The following is a 20514-nucleotide window of genomic DNA, read 5'->3' on the forward strand; positions in this document are numbered from 1 at the left end:
GAGTGGGAGGTAGATCTCTCTCTCTTCAGAATAGACTGAGTGGGAGGTAGATCTCCTCTCTCTCTTCAGAATAGACTGAGTGGGAGGTAGATCTCTCTCTCTCTCTTCAGAATAGACTGAGTGGGAGGTAGATCTCTCTCTCTATTCAGAATAGACTGAGTGGGAGGTAGATCTCTCTCTCTCTATTCAGAATAGACTGAGTGGGAGGTAGATCTCCTCTCTCTCTCTCTTCAGAATAGACTGAGTGGGAGGTAGATCTCTCTCTCTCTCTCTTCAGAATAGACTGAGTGGGAGGTAGATCTCTCTCTCTATTCAGAATAGACTGAGTGGGAGGTAGATCTCCTCTCTCTCTCTCTTCAGAATAGACTGAGTGGGAGGTAGATCTCTCTCTCTCTCTTCAGAATAGACTGAGTGGGAGGTAGATCTCTCTCTCTCTATTCAGAATAGACTGAGTGGGAGGTAGATCTCCTCTCTCTCTCTCTTCAGAATAGACTGAGTGGGAGGTAGATCTCTCTCTCTCTCTTCAGAATAGACTGAGTGGGAGGTAGATCTCTCTCTCTCTCTTCAGAATAGACTGAGTGGGAGGTAGATCTCCTCTCTCTCTCTTCAGAATAGACTGAGTGGGAGGTAGATCTCTCTCTCTCTCTTCAGAATAGACTGAGTGGGAGGTAGATCTCTCTCTCTCTTCAGAATAGACTGAGTGGGAGGTAGATCTCTCTCTCTCTCCAGAATAGACTGAGTGGGAGGTAGATCTCTCTCTCTCTTCAGAATAGACTGAGTGGGAGGTAGATCTCCTCTCTCTCTTCAGAATAGACTGAGTGGGAGGTAGATCTCTCTCTCTCTCTCTCCAGAATAGACTGAGTGGGAGGTAGATCTCCTCTCTCTCTCCAGAATAGACTGAGTGGGAGGTAGATCTCTCTCTCTCTTCAGAATAGACTGAGTGGGAGGTAGATCTCTCTCTCTCTCTTCAGAATAGACTGTGTGGGAGGTAGATCTCCTCTCTCTCTCCAGAATAGACTGAGTGGGAGGTAGATCTCCTCTCTCTCTTCAGAATAGACTGAGTGGGAGGTAGATCTCTCTCTCTCTTCAGAATAGACTGAGTGGGAGGTAGATCTCTCTCTCTCTCTCCAGAATAGACTGAGTGGGAGGTAGATCTCCTCTCTCTCACTCTCTCTTCAGGGGTCTTTACAGTTGTTCTCTGTTTCACTAAGGGTCTTTACAGTTCTCTGTTTCAGTAAGGGTCTTTACAGTTCTCTGTTTCAGTAAGGGTCTTTACAGTTCTCTGTTTCAGTAAGGGTCTTTACAGTTGTTCTCTGTTTCAGTAAGGGTCTTTACAGTTGTTCTCTGTTTCACTAAGGGTCTTTACAGTTCTCTGTTTCAGTAAGGGTCTTTACAGTTCTGTTTCAGTAAGGGTCTTTACAGTTCTCTGTTTCACTAGGGGTCTTTACAGTTCTCTGTTTCAGTAATGGTCTTTACAGTTCTCTGTTTCAGTAATGGTCTTTACAGTTCTCTGTTTCAGTAAGGGTCTTTACAGTTCTCTGTTTCAGTAATGGTCTTTACAGTTCTCTGTTTCAGTAATGGTCTTTACAGTTCTCTGTTTCAGTAAGGGTCTTTACAGTTCTCTGTTTCAGTAATGGTCTTTACAGTTCTCTGTTTCAGTAAGGGTCTTTACAGTTCTCTGTTTCACTAAGGGTCTTTACAGTTCTCTGTTTCACTAAGGGTCTTTACAGTTCTCTGTTTCACTAAGGGTCTTTACAGTTCTCTGTTTCAGTAAGGGTCTTTACAGTTCTCTGTTTCAGTAAGGGTCTTTACAGTTCTCTGTTTCAGTAATGGTCTTTACAGTTCTCTGTTTCAGTAATGGTCTTTACAGTTCTCTGTTTCAGTAAGGGTCTTTACAGTTCTCTGTTTCAGTAAGGGTCTTTACAGTTCTCTGTTTCACTAAGGGTCTTTACAGTTCTGTTTCAGTAAGGGTCTTTACACTTCTCTGTTTCAGTAAGGGTCTTTACAGTTCTCTGTTTCACTAAGGGTCTTTACAGTTCTGTTTCAGTAAGGGTCTTTACAGTTCTGTTTCAGTAAGGGTCTTTACAGTTCTGTTTCAGTAAGGGTCTTTACAGTTCTCTGTTTCACTAAGGGTCTTTACAGTTCTGTTTCAGTAAGGGTCTTTACAGTTCTCTGTTTCACTAAGGGTCTTTACAGTTCTGTTTCAGTAAGGGTCTTTACAGTTCTGTTTCAGTAAGGGTCTTTACAGTTCTGTTTCAGTAAGGGTCTTTACAGTTCTCTGTTTCACTAAGGGTCTTTACAGTTCTGTTTCAGTAAGGGTCTTTACACTTCTCTGTTTCAGTAAGGGTCTTTACAGTTCTCTGTTTCACTAAGGGTCTTTACAGTTCTGTTTCAGTAAGGGTCTTTACAGTTCTGTTTCAGTAAGGGTCTTTACAGTTCTCTGTTTCACTAAGGGTCTTTACAGTTCTGTTTCAGTAAGGGTCTTTACAGCTCTCTGTTTCAGTAAGGGTCTTTACAGTTCTCTGTTTCACTAAGGGTCTTTACAGTTCTCTGTTTCACTAAGGGTCTTTACAGTTCTCTGTTTCAGTAAGGGTCTTTACAGTTCTGTTTCACTAAGGGTCTTTACAGTTCTCTGTTTCAGTAAGGGTCTTTACAGTTCTCTGTTTCACTAAGGGTCTTTACAGTTCTCTGTTTCAGTAAGGGTCTTTACAGTTCTCTGTTTCAGTAAGGGTCTTTACAGTTCTCTGTTTCAGTAATGGTCTTTACAGTTCTCTGTTTCACTAAGGGTCTTTACAGTTCTCTGTTTCAGTAAGGGTCTTTACAGTTCTCTGTTTCAGTAAGGGTCTTTACAGTTCTCTGTTTCAGTAAGGGTCTTTACAGTTCTCTGTTTCAGTAAGGGTCTTTACAGTTCTCTGTTTCAGTAAGGGTCTTTACAGTTCTCTGTTTCACTAAGGGTCTTTACAGTTCTGTTTCAGTAAGGGTCTTTACAGTTCTCTGTTTCAGTAAGGGTCTTTACAGTTATGTTTCAGTAAGGGTCTTTACAGTTCTCTGTTTCACTAAGGGTCTTTACAGTTCTCTGTTTCACTAAGGGTCTTTACAGTTCTCTGTTTCACTAAGGGTCTTTACAGTTCTCTGTTTCAGTAAGGGTCTTTACAGTTCTCTGTTTCACTAAGGGTCTTTACAGTTCTGTTTCAGTAAGGGTCTTTACAGTTGTTCTCTGTTTCACTAAGGGTCTTTACAGTTCTATTTCAGTAAGGGTCTTTACAGTTCTCTGTTTCACTAAGGGTCTTTACAGTTCTGTTTCAGTAAGGGTCTTTACAGTTGTTCTCTGTTTCACTAAGGGTCTTTACAGTTCTATTTCAGTAAGGGTCTTTACAGTTCTCTGTTTCACTAAGGGTCTTTACAGTTCTGTTTCAGTAAGGGTCTTTACAGTTGTTCTCTGTTTCAGTAAGGGTCTTTACAGTTCTCTGTTTCAGTAAGGGTCTTTACAGTTATGTTTCAGTAAGGGTCTTTACAGTTCTCTGTTTCACTAAGGGTCTTTACAGTTATGTTTCAGTAAGGGTCTTTACAGTTCTCTGTTTCAGTAAGGGTCTTTACAGTTCTCTGTTTCAGTAAGGGTCTTTACAGTTCTCTGTTTCACTAAGGGTCTTTACAGTTCTGTTTCAGAAAGGGTCTTTACAGTTCTCTGTTTCAGTAAGGGTCTTTACAGTTGTTATCTGTTTTATTAGGGGTCTTTACAGTTGTTCTCTGTTTCAGTAAGGGTCTTTACAGTTATGTTTCAGTAAGGGTCTTTACAGTTCTCTGTTTCACTAAGGGTCTTTACAGTTCTCTGTTTCACTAAGGGTCTTTACAGTTCTCTGTTTCACTAAGGGTCTTTACAGTTCTCTGTTTCAGTAAGGGTCTTTACAGTTCTCTGTTTCACTAAGGGTCTTTACAGTTCTGTTTCAGTAAGGGTCTTTACAGTTGTTCTCTGTTTCACTAAGGGTCTTTACAGTTCTATTTCAGTAAGGGTCTTTACAGTTCTCTGTTTCACTAAGGGTCTTTACAGTTCTGTTTCAGTAAGGGTCTTTACAGTTGTTCTCTGTTTCAGTAAGGGTCTTTACAGTTCTCTGTTTCAGTAAGGGTCTTTACAGTTATGTTTCAGTAAGGGTCTTTACAGTTCTCTGTTTCACTAAGGGTCTTTACAGTTATGTTTCAGTAAGGGTCTTTACAGTTCTCTGTTTCAGTAAGGGTCTTTACAGTTCTCTGTTTCAGTAAGGGTCTTTACAGTTCTCTGTTTCAGTAAGGGTCTTTACAGTTCTCTGTTTCACTAAGGGTCTTTACAGTTCTGTTTCAGAAAGGGTCTTTACAGTTCTCTGTTTCAGTAAGGGTCTTTACAGTTGTTATCTGTTTTATTAGGGGTCTTTACAGTTGTTCTCTGTTTCAGTAAGGGTCTTTACAGTTGTTATCTGTTTTATTAGGGGTCTTTACAGTTGTTCTCTGTTTCAGTAAGGGTCTTTTTATTTATTTATTTATTTTTATTTCACCTTTATTTAACCAGGTAGGCTAGTTGAGAACAAGTTCTCATTTGCAACTGCGACCTGGCCAAGAAAAAGCATAGCAGTGTGAACAGACAACACAGAGTTACACATGGAGTAAACAATTAACAAGTCGATAACACAGTAGAAAACAGAGAGTCTATATACATTGTGTTCAAAAGGCATGAGGAGGTAGGCGAATAATTACAATTTTGCAGATTAACACTGGAGTGATAAATGATCAGATGGTCATGTACAGATAGAGATATTGGTGTGCAAAAGAGCAGAAAATAAATAAATAAAAACAGTATGGGGATGAGGTAGGTAAATTGGGTGGTCTATTTACTGATAGACTATGTACAGCTGCAGCGATCGGTTAGCTGCTCAGATAGCAGATGTTTGAAGTTGGTGAGGGAGATAAACGTCTCCAACTTCAGCGATTTTTGCAATTCGTTTCAGTCACAGGCAGCAGAGAACTGGAAGGAAAGGCGGCCAAATGAAGTGTTGGCTTTAGGGATGATCAGTGAGATACACCTGCTGGAGCGCATGCTACGGATGGGTGTTGCCATCGTGACCAGTGAACTGAGATAAGGCGGAGCTTTACCTAGCATGGACTTGTAGATGACCTGGAGCCAGTGGGTCTGGCGACGAATATGTAGCGAGGGCCAGCCGACTAGAGCATACAAGTCGCAGTGGTGGGTGGTATAAAGTGCTTTAGTGACAAAACGGATGGCACTGTGATAAACTGCATCCAGTTTGCTGAGTAGAGTGTTGGAAGCTATTTTGTAGATGACATCGCCGAAGTCGAGAATCGGTAGGATAGTCAGTTTTACTAGGGTAAGTTTGGCGGCGTGAGTGAAGGAGGCTTTGTTGCGGAATAGAAAGCCGACTCTAGATTTGATTTTCGATTGGAGATGTTTGATATGGGTCTGGAAGGAGAGTTTACAGTCTAGCCAGACACCTAGGTTCTTATAGATGTCCACATATTCAAGGTCGGAACCATCCAGGGTGGTGATGCTAGTCGGGCATGCGGGTGCAGGCAGCGATCGGTTGAAAAGCATGCATTTGGTTTTACTAGCGTTTAAGAGCAGTTGGAGGCCACGGAAGGAGTGTTGTATGGCATTGAAGCTCGTTTGGTGGTTAGATAGCACAGTGTCCAAGGACGGGCTGGAAGTATATAGAATGGTGTCGTCTGCGTAGAGGTGGATCAGGGAATCGCCCGCAGCAAGAGCAACATCATTAATATATACAGAGAAAAGAGTCGGCCCGAGAATTGAACCCTGTGGCACCCCGATAGAGACTGCCAGAGGACCGGACAGCATGCCCTCCGATTTGACAAACTGAACTCTGTCTGCAAAGTAGTTGGTGAACCAGGCAAGGCAGTCATCAGAAAAACCGAGGCTACTGAGTCTGCCGATAAGAATATGGTGATTGACAGAGTCGAAAGCCTTGGCAAGGTCCATGAAGACGGCTGCACAGTACTGTCTTTTATCGATAGCGGTTATGATGTCGTTTAGTACCTTGAGTGTGGCTGAGGTGCACCCATGACCGGCTCGGAAACCAGATTGCACAGCGGAGAAGGTACGGTGGGATTCGAGATGGTCAGTGACCTGTTTGTTGACTTGGCTTTCGAAGACCTTAGATAGGCAGTTGTTCTCTGTTTCAGTAACGGTCTTTACAGTTGTTCTCTGTTTCAGTAACGGTCTTTACAGTTGTTCTCTGTTTCAGTAACGGTCTTTACAGTTGTTCTCTGTTTCAGTAATGGTCTTTACAGTTGTTCTCTGTTTCAGTAATGGTCTTTACAGTGTGGGGGCCTCTCTCTGTCGTCTGCAGGCTGCTATTGCTTTCCAACCACATGTTTTTGATTAAAGACACTTGAATCTCTTTATTATTAATATCTCTAACATCAAGTTCAGGGGATCTCACTCACACACACACACACACACACACACACACGGTGTGGGGGAGGTGGTTGGATGGAGAGGGGGTAGGGGACAGGGTGGTGTGGGAGGTGAGGGAGAGGTGATGGAGGTTGGGGAGAGGGGGTTGGGGAGGTAAGAGTGGTTGTAATTGGCAACACATAATAATAATATATAAAAATATATCCCATTTAGCAGACGCTTTTGTCCAAAGCGACTTACAAGTCGGCTGGGGCCACTACTTTTACATATGGGTGGCCCCAGTGGGAATCGAACCCACGACGCTTGGCGTTGCAAGCGCCATGCTCTACCGACTGAGCCACACAGGACTCTCACATACACTGTAGGCTGCAGTATTCACATTCCTCTTGTAACGACGTTCTTCGTTTGTTGGAAGAGAGTCGGACCGAAATGCAGCGTGTTGGTTACTCATGTCTTTAATGAATGAATCGCGGTACATGAAATAACTATTACAAAATACAAAAACAACAAAACGGAACGTGAAACCTAATTACAGCCTTTCTGGAGAAACTACACAGAGACAGGAACAATCACCCACGAAATACACAGTGAAACCCAGGCTACCTAAATACGGTTCCCCATCAGAGACAACAAGAATCACCTGACTCTGATTGAGAACCGCCTCAGGCAGCCAAACCTAAACTAAACACACCCCTAATCAACCACAATCCCAATGCCTACAAAAACCCCAATACGACAACACAATAACATAAACCCATGTCACACCCTGGCCTGACCAACTAATTAACTAAAACACAAAATACTAAGACCAAGGCGTGACACCTGTGTTCCAGTTGTTTTAAAAGATGTGAAAATATACTATAACATAATAGGCTCATAGTTTAGGCTAACATCTCCTAGATTTACGGTTGACTGAGTACACTATAGAATAACTATGAAAGAGGTGACTTGCAGATTGAGTTGTCTGAAACTGAAATTGCATTATATTCTACAGTAGGGAGGCATCTACTTTTCGCTGACAGTCACTACTCAACATTCATCTAAACTATTTGGTATTTATCGCACGCTCTGCCCAAAATGCAACACTGCCTTTCCTTCTGACTGCAGGGCAGGCACACACACACCACAAGGCTGAGAACAGACACACACACACACACACACACACACACGCACACGCACACGCACACGCACACACACCACAAGGCTGAGAACAGACACACACACACACACACACACACACACACACACACACACACACACACACACACACACACACACACCACAAGGCTGAGAACAGACACACACATGCACACGCACACACACACGCACACACACACACCACAAGGCTGAGAACAGACACACACACACACACACACACACACACACACACACACACACACACCACAAGGCTGAGAACAGACACACACACACACACACACACACACACCACAAGGCTGTGCCAGGCTGGATCTGATTTCCAACCCCATGGGCCATGCAACTCAGCTCTAACCAGTACACACACGCACGCACACACACGCGCACACACACACGCACGCACACACACACACACACACACACACACACACACACACACACACGCACACACACACACACTGTTCTTCCCAGACCCTCAGTTAGGATTTGTCAGGCTGAGGGCTGAGTGGCTGGGGGGCTGGAGTCTGGAGTCTGAGTGGCTGGTGGCTGGAGTCTGGGGGACTGGGGGGCTGGTGGTTGGAGTCTGGGGGGCTTGGGGGCTGGTGGTTGGAGTCTGGGGGGCTGGTGGCTGGAGGCTGGGGGCTGGTGGTTGGAGTCTGGGGGGCTTGGGGGCTGGTGGTTGGAGTCTGGGGGCTGGTGGCTGGAGGCTGGGGGGCTGGTGGCTGAAGTCTGGGGGGCTGGGGGCTGGTGGCTGGAGTCTGGGGGCTGGGGGCTGGTGGTTGGAGTCTGGGGGCTGGGGGCTGGTGGTTGGAGTCTGGGGGGCTTGGGGGCTGGTGGTTGGAGTCTGGGGGGCTGGTGGCTGGAGGCTGGGGGCTGGTGGCTGAAGTCTGGGGGCTGGGGGGCTGGTGGCTGGAGTCTGGGGGCTGGGGGGCTGGTGGTTGGAGTCTGGGGGCTTGGGGGCTGGTGGTTGGAGTCTGGGGGCTGGTGGCTGGAGGCTGGGGGGCTGGTGGCTGAAGTCTGGGGGGCTGGGGGCTGGTGGCTGGAGTCTGGGGGCTGGGGGGCTGGAGTCTGAGGGGCTGGTGGCTGAAGTCTGGGGGCTGGGGGCTGGAGTCTGAGGGGCTGGTGGCTGAAGTCTGGGGGCTGGGGGCTGGAGTCTGAGGGGCTGGTGGCTGGAGTCTGGGGGTCTGGGGGCTGGGGGCTGGACTCTGGGGGCTGGGGGCTGGTGGCTGGAGGCTGGGGGGCTGGTGGCTGAAGTCTGGGGGGCTGGGGGGCTGGTGGCTGGAGTCTGGGGGCTGGGGGCTGGAGTCTGAGGGGCTGGTGGCTGAAGTCTGGGGGCTGGGGGCTGGAGTCTGAGGGGCTGGTGGCTGGAGTCTGGGGGTCTGGGGGCTGGGGGGCTGGGGAATGTAGTCTGGGGGCTGGTGGCTGGAGTCTGGGGGTCTGGGGGCTGGGGGGCTGGTGGCTGGAGTCTGGGGGCTGGAGTCTGGGGGCTGGGGGCTGGAGTCTGGGGGCTGGGGGCTGGAGTCTGCGGGGCTGGGGGCTGGGGGCTGGGGAATGTAGTCTGGGGGCTGGGGACTGGAGTCTGTGGGGCTGGGGGCTGGGGGCTGGGGAATGTAGTCTGGGGGCTGGAGTCTGGGGGCTGGGGGCTGGAGTCTGGGGGCTGGGGAATGTAGTCTGGGGGCTGGGGGCTGGAGTCTGGGGGCTGGGGAATGTAGTCTGGGGGGCTGGGGGCTGGAGTCTGCGGGGCTGGGGGCTGGGGGCTGGGGGGCTGGTGGCTGGGGGGCTGGGGGGCTGGGGGGCTGGGGGCTGGGGGCTGGGGGCTGGAGTCTGGGGGCTGGAGTCTGGGGGCTGGGGAATGTAGTCTGGGGGCTGGAGTCTGGGGGCTGGGGAATGTAGTCTGGGGGCTGGAGTCTGGGGGTCTGGGGGCTGGGGGCTGGACTCTGGGGGGCTGGTGGTTGGAGTCTGGGGGCTGGAGTCTGGGGGCTGGGGAATGTAGTCTGGGGGCTGGAGTCTGGGGGCTGGGGAATGTAGTCTGGGGGCTGGAGTCTGGGGGCTGGGGAATGTAGTCTGGGGGCTGGAGTCTGGGGGGCTGGGGAATGTAGTCTGGGGGCTGGTGGCTGGGGGGCTGGGGGCTGGGGGCTGGGGGGCTGGGGGCTGGAGTCTGGGGGCTGGAGTCTGGGGGCTGGGGAATGTAGTCTGGGGGCTGGAGTCTGGGGGCTGGGGAATGTAGTCTGGGGGCTGGAGTCTGGGGGTCTGGGGGCTGGGGGCTGGACTCTGGGGGCTGGTGGTTGGAGTCTGGGGGCTGGAGTCTGGGGGCTGGGGAATGTAGTCTGGGGGCTGGAGTCTGGGGGGCTGGGGAATGTAGTCTGGGGGCTGGAGTCTGGGGGCTGGGGAATGTAGTCTGGGGGCTGGAGTCTGGGGGTCTGGGGGCTGGGGGCTGGACTCTGGGGGGCTGGTGGTTGGAGTCTGGGGGCTGGAGTCTGGGGGTTGGAGTCTGGGGGCTGGAGTCTGGGGGCTGGGGGGCTGGGGGCTGGGGGCTGGGGGCTGGGGAATGTAGTCTGGGGGCTGGGGAATGTAGTCTGGGGGCTGGGGAATGTAGTCTGGGGGCTGGAGTCTGGGGGCTGGAGTCTGGGGGCTGGGGAATGTAGTCTGGGGGCTGGAGTCTGGGGGCTGGAGTCTGGGGGCTGGGGGCTGGGGGCTGGGGGGCTGGGGGCTGGAGTCTGGGGGCTGGAGTCTGGGGGCTGGGGAATGTAGTCTGGGGGCTGGAGTCTGGGGGGCTGGGGAATGTAGTCTGGGGGCTGGAGTCTGGGGGTCTGGGGGCTGGGGGCTGGACTCTGGGGGCTGGTGGTTGGAGTCTGGGGGCTGGAGTCTGGGGGCTGGGGAATGTAGTCTGGGGGCTGGAGTCTGGGGGCTGGGGAATGTAGTCTGGGGGCTGGAGTCTGGGGGCTGGGGAATGTAGTCTGGGGGCTGGAGTCTGGGGGTCTGGGGGGCTGGGGGCTGGACTCTGGGGGCTGGTGGTTGGAGTCTGGGGGCTGGAGTCTGGGGGTTGGAGTCTGGGGGCTGGAGTCTGGGGGCTGGGGGGCTGGGGGCTGGGGGCTGGGGGCTGGGGAATGTAGTCTGGGGGCTGGGGAATGTAGTCTGGGGGCTGGGGAATGTAGTCTGGGGGCTGGAGTCTGGGGGCTGGAGTCTGGGGGCTGGGGAATGTAGTCTGGGGGGCTGGAGTCTGGGGGCTGGGGAATGTAGTCTGGGGGCTGGGGGCTGGAGTCTGGGGGCTGGGGAATGTAGTCTGGGGGCTGGGGGCTGGAGTCTGGGGGCTGGGGGCTGGGGGCTGGGGGGCTGGTGGCTGGGGGCTGGGGGGCTGGGGAATGTAGTCTGGGGGCTGGAGTCTGGGGGCTGGGGAATGTAGTCTGGGGGCTGGAGTCTGGGGGCTGGAGTCTGGGGGCTGGGGAATGTAGTCTGGGGGCTGGAGTCTGGGGGCTGGGGAATGTAGTCTGGGGGCTGGGGGCTGGAGTCTGGGGGCTGGGGGATGTAGTCTGGGGGCTGGGGGGCTGGGGGCTGGAGTCTGGGGGCTGGGGAATGTAGTCTGGGGGCTGGGGGCTGGAGTCTGCGGGGCTGGGGGCTGGGGGCTGGGGGCTGGTGGCTGGGGGGCTGGGGGCTGGGGGCTGGGGGCTGGAGTCTGGGGGCTGGAGTCTGGGGGCTGGGGAATGTAGTCTGGGGGCTGGGGGCTGGAGTCTGCGGGGCTGGGGTCTGGAGCCTGGGGGCTGGGGGCTGGGGGCTGGAGTCTGCGGGGCTGGGGTCTGGAGCCTGGGGGCTGGGGGGCTGGGGGCTGGGGGCTGGAGTCTGAGGGGCTGAGTGCTGGAGTCTGGGGGCTGGGGACTGGAGTCTGTGGGGCTGGAGTCTGGGGGGCTGGTGGCTGGAGTCTGGGGGGCTGGAGTCTGGGGGGGCTGGGAGCAGGAGTCTGAGGGTTGGGGGGCTGGGGGCTGGGGGCTGTGGGCTGTTGAACCTGTTGAGGAGCGTGTTGCGGAGCGTAGTGAGGAGTGTGTTGAGGAGCGTAGTGAGGAGTGTGTTGAGGAGCGTAGTGAGGAACCTGTTGAGGAACCTAATGAGGAGCGTAGTGAGGAGCGTAGTGAGGAGCGTAGTGAGGAGCGTATGAGGAGTGTGTTGAGGAGCGTAGTGAGGAACCTGTTGACGAGCGTAATGAGGAGCGTAGTGAGGAGCGTAGTGAGGAGCGTAGTGAGGAGCGTATGAGGAGTGTGTTGAGGAGCGTAGTGAGGAGCGTGTTGAGGAGCGTAGTGAGGAGCGTAGTGAGGAGTGTGTTGAGGAGTGTAGTGAGGAGCGTGTTGAGGAGCGTAGTGAGGAGCATGTTGAGGAGCATAGCGAGGAGCGTAGTGAGGAACCTGTTGAGGAGCGTAGTGAGGAGCGTGTTGAGGAGCGTGTTGAGGAGCGTAGTGAGGAGCGTAGTGAGGAGCGTAGTGAGGAGCGTGTTGAGGAGCATGTTGAGGAGCGTGTTGAGGAGCGTAGTGAGGAGCGTAGTGAGGAGCGTAGTGAGGAGCGTATGAGGAGTGTGTTGAGGAGCGTAGTGAGGAGCGTGTTGAGGAGCGTAGTGAGGAGTGTGTTGAGGAGCGTAGTGAGGAGCGTGTTGAGGAGCGTAGCGAGGAGCGTAGCGAGGAACCTGTTGAGGAGCGTAGTGAGGAGCGTAGTGAGGAGCGTGTTGAGGAGCGTGTTGAGGAGCGTAGTGAGGAGCGTAGTGAGGAGCGTAGTGAGGAGCGTGTTGAGGAGCGTGTTGAGGAGCGTAGTGAGGAGCGTAGTGAGGAGCGTGTTGAGGAGCGTAGTGAGGAGCATAGTGAGGAGCGTAGTGAGGAGCGTAGTGAGGAGCGTAGTGAGGAGCGTGTTGAGGAGCGTAGTGAGGAGCGTGTTGAGGACCGTATTGAGGAGAGTGTTGAGTAGCGTAGTGAGGAGCGTAGCGAGGAACCTGTTGAGGAGCGTAATGAGGAGTGTGTTGAGGAGCGTAGTGAGGAGCGTAGTGAGGAGTGTGTTGAGGAGCGTGTTGAGGAGCGTAGTGAGGAGCGTGTGAGTAGCGTAGTGAGGAGCGTGTTGAGGAGCGTAGTGAGGAGCGTAGTGAGGAGAGTAGTGAGGAGCATAGTGAGGAGCGTGTTGAGGAGAGTAGTGAGGAGCATAGTGAGGAGCGTGTTGAGGAGCGTAGTGAGGAGCGTAGTGAGGAGCGTAGTGAGGAGCGTAAGTGAGGAGCGTAGTGAGAAGCGTAGTGAGGAGCGTAGTGAAGAGCGTAGTGAGGAGCGTAGTGAGGAGCGTAGTGAGGAGCGTAGTGAGGAGCGTGTTGAGGAGCGTAGTGAGGAGCGTGTTGAGGAGCGTAGTGAGGAGCGTGTTGAGGAGCGTAGTGAGGAGCGTAGTGAGGAGCGTGTTGAGGAGCGTAGTGAGGAGCGTAGTGAGGAGCGTGTTGAGGAGCGTAGTGAGGAGCGTGTTGAGGAGCGTAGTGAGGAGCGTAGTGAGGAGCGTAGTGAGGAGCGTGTTGAGCGTAGTGAGGAGCGTAGTGAGGAGCGTAGTGAAGAGCATAGTGAGGAGCGTAGTGAGGAGCGTGTTGAGGAGCGTAGTGAGGAGCGTGTTGAGGAGCGTAGTGAGGAGCGTAGTGAGGAGCATAGTGAGGAGCGTAGTGAAGAGCGTAGTGAGGAGCGTAGTGAAGAGCGTAGTGAGGAGCGTGAGGAGCGTAGTGAGGAGCGTGTGAGGAGCGTAGTGAGGAGCGTAGTGAGGAGCGTAGTGAAGAGCGTAGTGAGGAGCGTAGTGAGGAGCGTGTTGAGGAGCGTAGTGAGGAGCGTAGTGAGGAGCGTAGTGAGGAGCGTGTTGAGGAGCGTAGTGAGGAGCGTATGAGTAGCGTAGTGAGGAGCGTATGAGGAGCGTAGTGAGGAGCGTATGAGGAGCGTATGAGGAGCGTAGTGAGGAGCGTATGAGGAGCGTAGTGAGGAGCGTAGTGAGGAGCGTAGTGAGGAGCGTATGAGGAGCGTAGTGAGGAGCGTATGAGGAGCGTAGTGAGGAGCGTAGTGAGGAGCGTAGTGAGGAGCGTAAGTGAGGAGCGTAGTGAGGAGCGTGTTGAGGAGCGTAAGTGAGGAGCGTAGTGAGGAGCGTATGTGAGGAGCGTGTTGAGGAGCGTAGTGAGGAGCGTGTTGAGGAGCGTAGTGAGGAGCGTGTTGAGGAGCGTAGTGAGGAGCGTGTGAGTAGCGTAGTGAGGAGCGTATGAGTAGCGTAGTGAGGAGCGTGTTGAGGAGCGTAGTGAGGAGCGTAGTCAGGAGCGTGTTGAGGAGCGTAGTGAGGAGCGTGTTGAGGAGCGTAAGTGAGGAGTGTAGTGAGGAGCGTATGAGTAGCGTAGTGAGGAGCGTATGAGGAGCGTAGTGAGGAGCGTATGAGTAGCGTAGTGAGGAGCGTATGAGTAGCGTAGTGAGGAGCGTAGTGAGGAGCGTATGAGTAGCGTAGTGAGGAGCGTATGAGTAGCGTAGTGAGGAGCGTAGTGAGGAGCGTATGAGTAGCGTAGTGAGGAGCGTATGAGTAGCGTAGTGAGGAGCGTAGTGAGGAGCGTAGTGAGGAGCGTGTTGAGGAGCGTAGTGAGGAGCGTATTGAGGAACCTGTTGAGGAGCATAGTGAGTAGCGTAGTGAGGAGCGTATGAGGAGCGTAGTGAGGAGCGCGTTGATGAACCTGTTGAGGAGCGTAGTGAGGAGCGTAGTGAGGAGCGCGTTGAGGAGCTTAGTGAGGAACCTGTTGAGGAGCGTAGTGAGGAGCATAGTGAGGAGCGCGTTGAGGAGCATAGTGAGGAACCTGTTGAGGAGCGTAGTGAGGAGCGTGTTGAGGAGCGTAGTGAGGAGCATAGTGACGAGCGTAGTGAGGAGCGTAGTGAGGAGCGCGTTGAGGAGCATAGTGAGGAACCTGTTGAGGAGCGTAGTGAGGAGCGTGTTGAGGAGCGTAGTGAGGAGCATAGTGACGAGCGTAGTGAGGAGCGTAGTGACGAGCGTAGTGAGGAGCGTAGTGAGGAGCGTGTTGAGGAGCGTGTTGAGGAGCGTGTTGAGGAGCGCGTTGAGGAGCGTGGTGAGGAGCGTAGTGAGGAGCGTGGTGAGGAGCGTGGTGAGGAGCGTAGTGAGGAGCGCTCTGAGGAGCGTAGTGAGGAGCGTAGTGAGGAGCGTAGTGAGGCGTAGTGAGGAGCGTAGTGACGAGCGTAGTGAGGAGCGTAGTGACGAGCGTAGTGAGGCGTAGTGAGGAGCGTGTTGAGGAGCGTGTTGAGGAGCGCGTTGAGCGTGGTGAGGGCGTAGTGAGGAGCGTGGTGAGGAGCGTGGTGAGGAGCGTAGTGAGGAGCGTTCTGAGGAGCGTAGTGAGGAGCGTAGTGAGGAGCGTAGTGAGGAGCGTAGTGAGGAGCGTAGTGACGAGCGTAGTGAGGAGCGTAGTGACGAGCGTAGTGAGGAGCGTAGTGAGGAGCGTGTTGAGGAGCGTGTTGAGGAGCGTGTTGAGGAGCGCGTTGAGGAGCGTGGTGAGGAGCGTAGTGAGGAGCGTGGTGAGGAGCGTGGTGAGGAGCGTAGGAGGAGCGCTCTGAGGAGCGTAGTGAGGAGCGTAGTGAGGAGCGTAGTGAGGAGCGTGTTGAGGAGCGTGTTGAGGAGCGTGTTGAGGAGCGCGTTGAGGAGCGTGGTGAGGAGCGTAGTGAGGAGCGTGGTGAGGAGCGTGGTGAGGAGCGTAGTGAGGAGCGCTCTGAGGAGCGTAGTGAGGAGCGTAGTGAGGAGCGTAGTGAGGAGCGTAGTGAGGAGCGCGTTGAGGAGCGTTTTATTCTGTCCTCTGTTGTCCTCTCCAGCTGGACCTTGGCAACAGCCTGATGAAACACGACCCCTTGAAAGACCAACAACACGTTTGGGATCCATTTCTAGCAGGCAGAATCACATGTCATAACGGGCCTTTTACTGCTCTCCAATGGGACAAAGTACTGCTGCCCTGAATCCCAAATGGCACCCTATTCCCACTGTGCCCTGGTCAGACGTACTGCACTACGTAGCGGACAGGGGGCCATTTGGGACTCCGACATGGAATGTGTTGAGGTTCCAGAGAAAAGGAAACCCAGCTGAAGGTCCCTGGTGGGCAGTCAGGGTCTGTTTCACACACAACCCCCCCTCACACACAACCCCCCCTCACACACAACCCCCTCACAACCCACAACCCCCACAACACACACAACCCCCCACCCCACACACAACCCCCACCGCACACACAACCCCCCACCCCACACACAACCCCCCACAACACACAACCACCCACCACACACACAACCCCCCACAACACACAACCCCCCACCCCACACACAACCCCCCACAACCCACAACCCCCCACCGCACACACAACCCCCCCCACAACACACAACCCCCACCCCACACACAACCCCCACCGCACACACAACCCCCCCACAACACACAACCCCCCACCCCACACACAACCCCCCACCCCACACACAACCCCCCACAACACACAACCCCCACCCCACACACAACCCCCCACCCCACACACAACCCCCCACACACAACCCCCCACAACACACAACCCCCCACCCCACACACAACCCCCCCACAACACACAACCCCCCACCCCCACACACAACCCCCACCCCACACACAACCCCCCCACAACACACAACCCCCACCCCACACACAACCCCCCACCCCACACACAACCCCCACAACACACAACCCCCCACCCCACACACAACCCCCCACCCCACACACAACCACCCACCCCACACACAACCACCCACCCCACACACAACCCCCCACAACACACAACCCCCCCACAACACACAACCACCCACCCCACACACAACCCCCCACCCCACACACAACCACCCACCCCACACACAACCCCCCACAACACACAACCCCCACAACACACAACCCCCACCCCACACACACCCCCCCCCACAACACACAACCCCCCCCCACACAACCCCCCACAACACACAACCCCCCCCCACAACACACAACCCCCCCCACAACACACAACCCCCACAACACACAACCCCCCCACAACACACAACCCCCACCCCACACACAACCCCCCACAACACACAACCCCCCACCCCACACACAACCCCCCACAACACACAACCCCCACCCCACACACAACCCCCCACAACACACAACCACCCACCCACCCCACACACAACCCCCACAACACACAACCCCCCACCCCACACACAACCCCCCCTCTAATGTGGGGACTATCTCTGAGACCCAGTGTACTATTTTTTGAGGGGAAAATATATAAAATAAGCACCACTTATTTTGAAAATTAGGAATCCAAGTTCCATTTGTTTATTTCTGTGTTTACGTGACTAATGCTACAACTTTTTGGAAAATGTGTTGTATAAGTTGTATATCTTTCGTTTCTCTTTGTTTTCGTCATTTTCCTTCAGTTCGCAAGAGACAGAATGTATCTCACAGGAGAAAGTTACCGAGAAAAACAGCGCCCCATCTATCTGATGCTGTCTGGTCAAAAAGAGTATGACATTGTTGTCGCCCATAGTATTGAAAGCAAGGGAAGCCAGCGAGCACTTAGCCTCCCTTGATAAAAATAAAATAAAATAATAGCCAATCACCGTTGAGCTAAACTGAGTGAGCTCAGCTGTGAATGTTACAGATATTATGTCTCCAGGGGACTCTGGGGTGACTATCTCTGAGACCAGGAGAGAGAGAGAGAGAGAGAGAGAGAGAGAGAGAGAGAGAGGAGAGAGAGGAGAGAGAGAGAGAGAGAGAGAGAGAGAGAGAGAGAGAGAGAGAGAGAGAGAGAGAGAGAGAGAGAGAGAGAGAGAGAGAGAGAGAGAGAGAGAGAGAGAGAGAGAGGAGGGAGGGAGGGAGGGAGGGAGGGGGAGGGAGGGAGGGAGGGAGGGAGGGAGGGAGGGAGGGAGGGGGAGGGAGGGGAGGGAGGGAGGGAGAGAGAGAGAGAGAGAGAGAGAGAGAGAGAGAGAGAGAGAGAGAGAGAGAGAGAGAGAGAGAGAGAGAGAGAGAGAGAGAGAGAGAGAGAGAGAGAGAGAGAGAGAGAGAGAGAGAGAGAGAGAGAGAGAGAGAGAGAGAGGGAGGGAGGGAGGGAGACTGCAGCACTGCTCCTCTTCCCTCTGACAGTGTGGGTTTGATTCACAGGAGGTTTGTGGCACCATAATTGGGGAGGAGGGGCTTGTGGTCATTTCCTGGAGTGGAATCAGTGGTATGGTATCAAACACATAGATGTCATGGATACAGAACTAACAGTATCAGATAGAGGGATAAGAGGACAGAACTAACGGTATCAGAGAGATAAGAGGACAGAACTAACGGTATCAGATAGAGAGATAAGAGGACAGAACTAACGGTATCAGATAGAGAGATAAGAGGACAGAACTAACGGTATCAGAGAGATAAGAGGACAGAACTAACGGAATCAGATAGAGAGATAAGAGGACAGAACTAACGGTATCAGATAGAGAGATAAGAGGACAGAACTAACGGTATCAGAGAGATAAGAGGACAGAACTAACGGTATCAGATAGAGAGATAAGAGGACAGAACTAACGGTATCAGAGAGATAAGAGGACAGAACTAACGGTATCAGATAGAGAGATAAGAGGACAGAACTAACGGTATCAGATAGAGATATAAGAGGACAGAACTAACAGTATCAGATAGAGAGATAAGAGGACAGAACTAACGGTATCAGAGAGCGAGATAAGAGGACAGAACTAACGGTATCAGATAGAGAGATAAGAGGACAGAACTAACGGTATCAGAGAGATAAGAGGACAGAACTAACGGTATCAGATAGAGAGATAAGAGGACAGAACTAACGGTATCAGATAGAGAGATAAGAGGACAGAACTAACGGTATCAGAGAGATAAGAGGACAGAACTAACGGTATCAGAGAGATAAGAGGACAGAACTAACGGTATCAGAGAGATAAGAGGACAGAACTAACGGTATCAGATAGAGAGATAAGAGGACAGAACTAACGGTATCAGATAGATAAGAGGACAGAACTAACGGTATCAGAGAGATAAGAGGACAGAACTAACGGTATCAGATAGAAGATAAGAGGACAGAACTAACGGTATCAGAGAGATAAGAGGACAGAACTAACGGTATCAGATAGAGAGATAAGAGGACAGAACTAATGGTATCAGATAGAGGAAGATACGTTATGTCAATTAAACCAGCTGCAGATCCTACCTCTCTCTATCCTACCTCTCTCTATCCTACCTCTCTCTATCCTACCTCTCTCTATCCTACCTCTCTCTATCCCACCTCTCTCTATCCCACCTCTCTTTATCCTACCTCTCTCTATCCCACCTCTCTCTCTCCCACCTCTCTCTATCCCACCTCTCTCTATCCCACCTCTCTCTATCCCATCTCTCTCTCTATCCCATCTCTCTCTCTCTCTCTCTCAATTCAATTCAATTCAATTCAAGGGGCTTTATTGGCATGGGAAACATGTGTTAACATTGCCAAAGCAAGTAAGGTATATAATATATAAAGTGAAATAAACAATAAAAATTAACAGTAGACATCACACATACAGAAGTTTCAAAACAATAAAGACATTACAAATGTCATATTATATATATATATATACAGTGTTTTTACAATGTGCAAATGGTAAAGGACACAAGATAAAATAAATAAGCATAGATATGTGTTGTATTTACAATGGTGCGTGTTCTTCACTGGTTGCCCTTTTCTCGTGGCAACAGGTCACAAATCTTGCTGCTCTGATGGCACACTGTGGAATTTCACCCAGTAGATATGGGAGTTTTTCAAAATTGGATTTGTTTTCAAATTCTTTGTGGATCTGTGTAATCTGAGGGAAATATGTCTCTCTAATATGGTCATACATTGGGCAGGAGGTTAGGAAGTGCAGCTCAGTTTCCACCTCATTTTGTGGGCAGTGAGCACATAGCCTGTCTTCTCTTGAGAGCCATGTCTGCCTACGTCGACCTTTCTCAATAGCAAGGCTATGCTCGCTGAGTCTGTACATAGTCAAAGCTTTCCTTAATTTTGGGTCAGTCACAGTGGTCAGGTATTCTGCCGTTGTGTACTCTCTGTGTAGGGCCAAATAGCATTCTAGTTTGCTCTGTTTTTTTGTTAATTCTTTCCAGTGTGTCAAGTAATTATCTTTTTGTTTTCTCATGATTTGGTTGGGTCTAATTGTGCTGCTGTCATGGGGCTCTGTAGGGTGTGTTTGTGAACAGAGCCCCAGGACCAGCTTGCTTAGGGGACTCTTCTCCAGGTTCATCTCTCTGTAGGTGATGGCTTTGTTGTGGAAGGTTTGGGAATCGCTTCCTTTTAGGTGGTTATAGAATTTAACTGCTCTTTTCTGGATTTTGATAATTAGTGGGTATCGGCCTAATTCTGCTCTGCATGCATTATTTGGTGTTCTACGTTGTACACTGAGGATATTTTTGCAGAATTCTGCGTGCAGAGTCTCAATTTGGTGTTTGTCCCATTTTGTGAAGTCTTGGTTGGTGAGCGGACCCCAGACCTCACAACCATAAAGGGCAATGGGCTCTATGACTGATTCAAGTATTTTTAGCCAAATCCTAATTGGTATGTTGAAATTTATGTTCCTTTTGATGGCATAGAATGCCCTTCTTGCCTTGTCTCTCAGATCGTTCACAGCTTTGTGGAAGTTACCTGTGGCGCTGATGTTTAGGCCAAGGTATGTATAGTTTTTTGTGTGCTCTAGGGCAACAGTGTCTAGATGGAATTTGTATTTGTGGTCCTGGTGACTGGACCTTTTTTGGAACACCATTATTTTGGTCTTACTGAGATTTACTGTCAGGGCCCAGGTCTGACAGAATCTGTGCATAAGATCTAGGTGCTGCTGTAGGCCCTCCTTGGTTGGTGACAGAAGCACCAGATCATCAGCAAACAGCAGACATTTGAC

This window comes from Oncorhynchus masou, chromosome 24 (genome assembly GCF_036934945.1).
Source record: "Oncorhynchus masou masou isolate Uvic2021 chromosome 24, UVic_Omas_1.1, whole genome shotgun sequence".
Classification (NCBI taxonomy): Eukaryota; Metazoa; Chordata; class Actinopteri; order Salmoniformes; family Salmonidae; genus Oncorhynchus; species Oncorhynchus masou.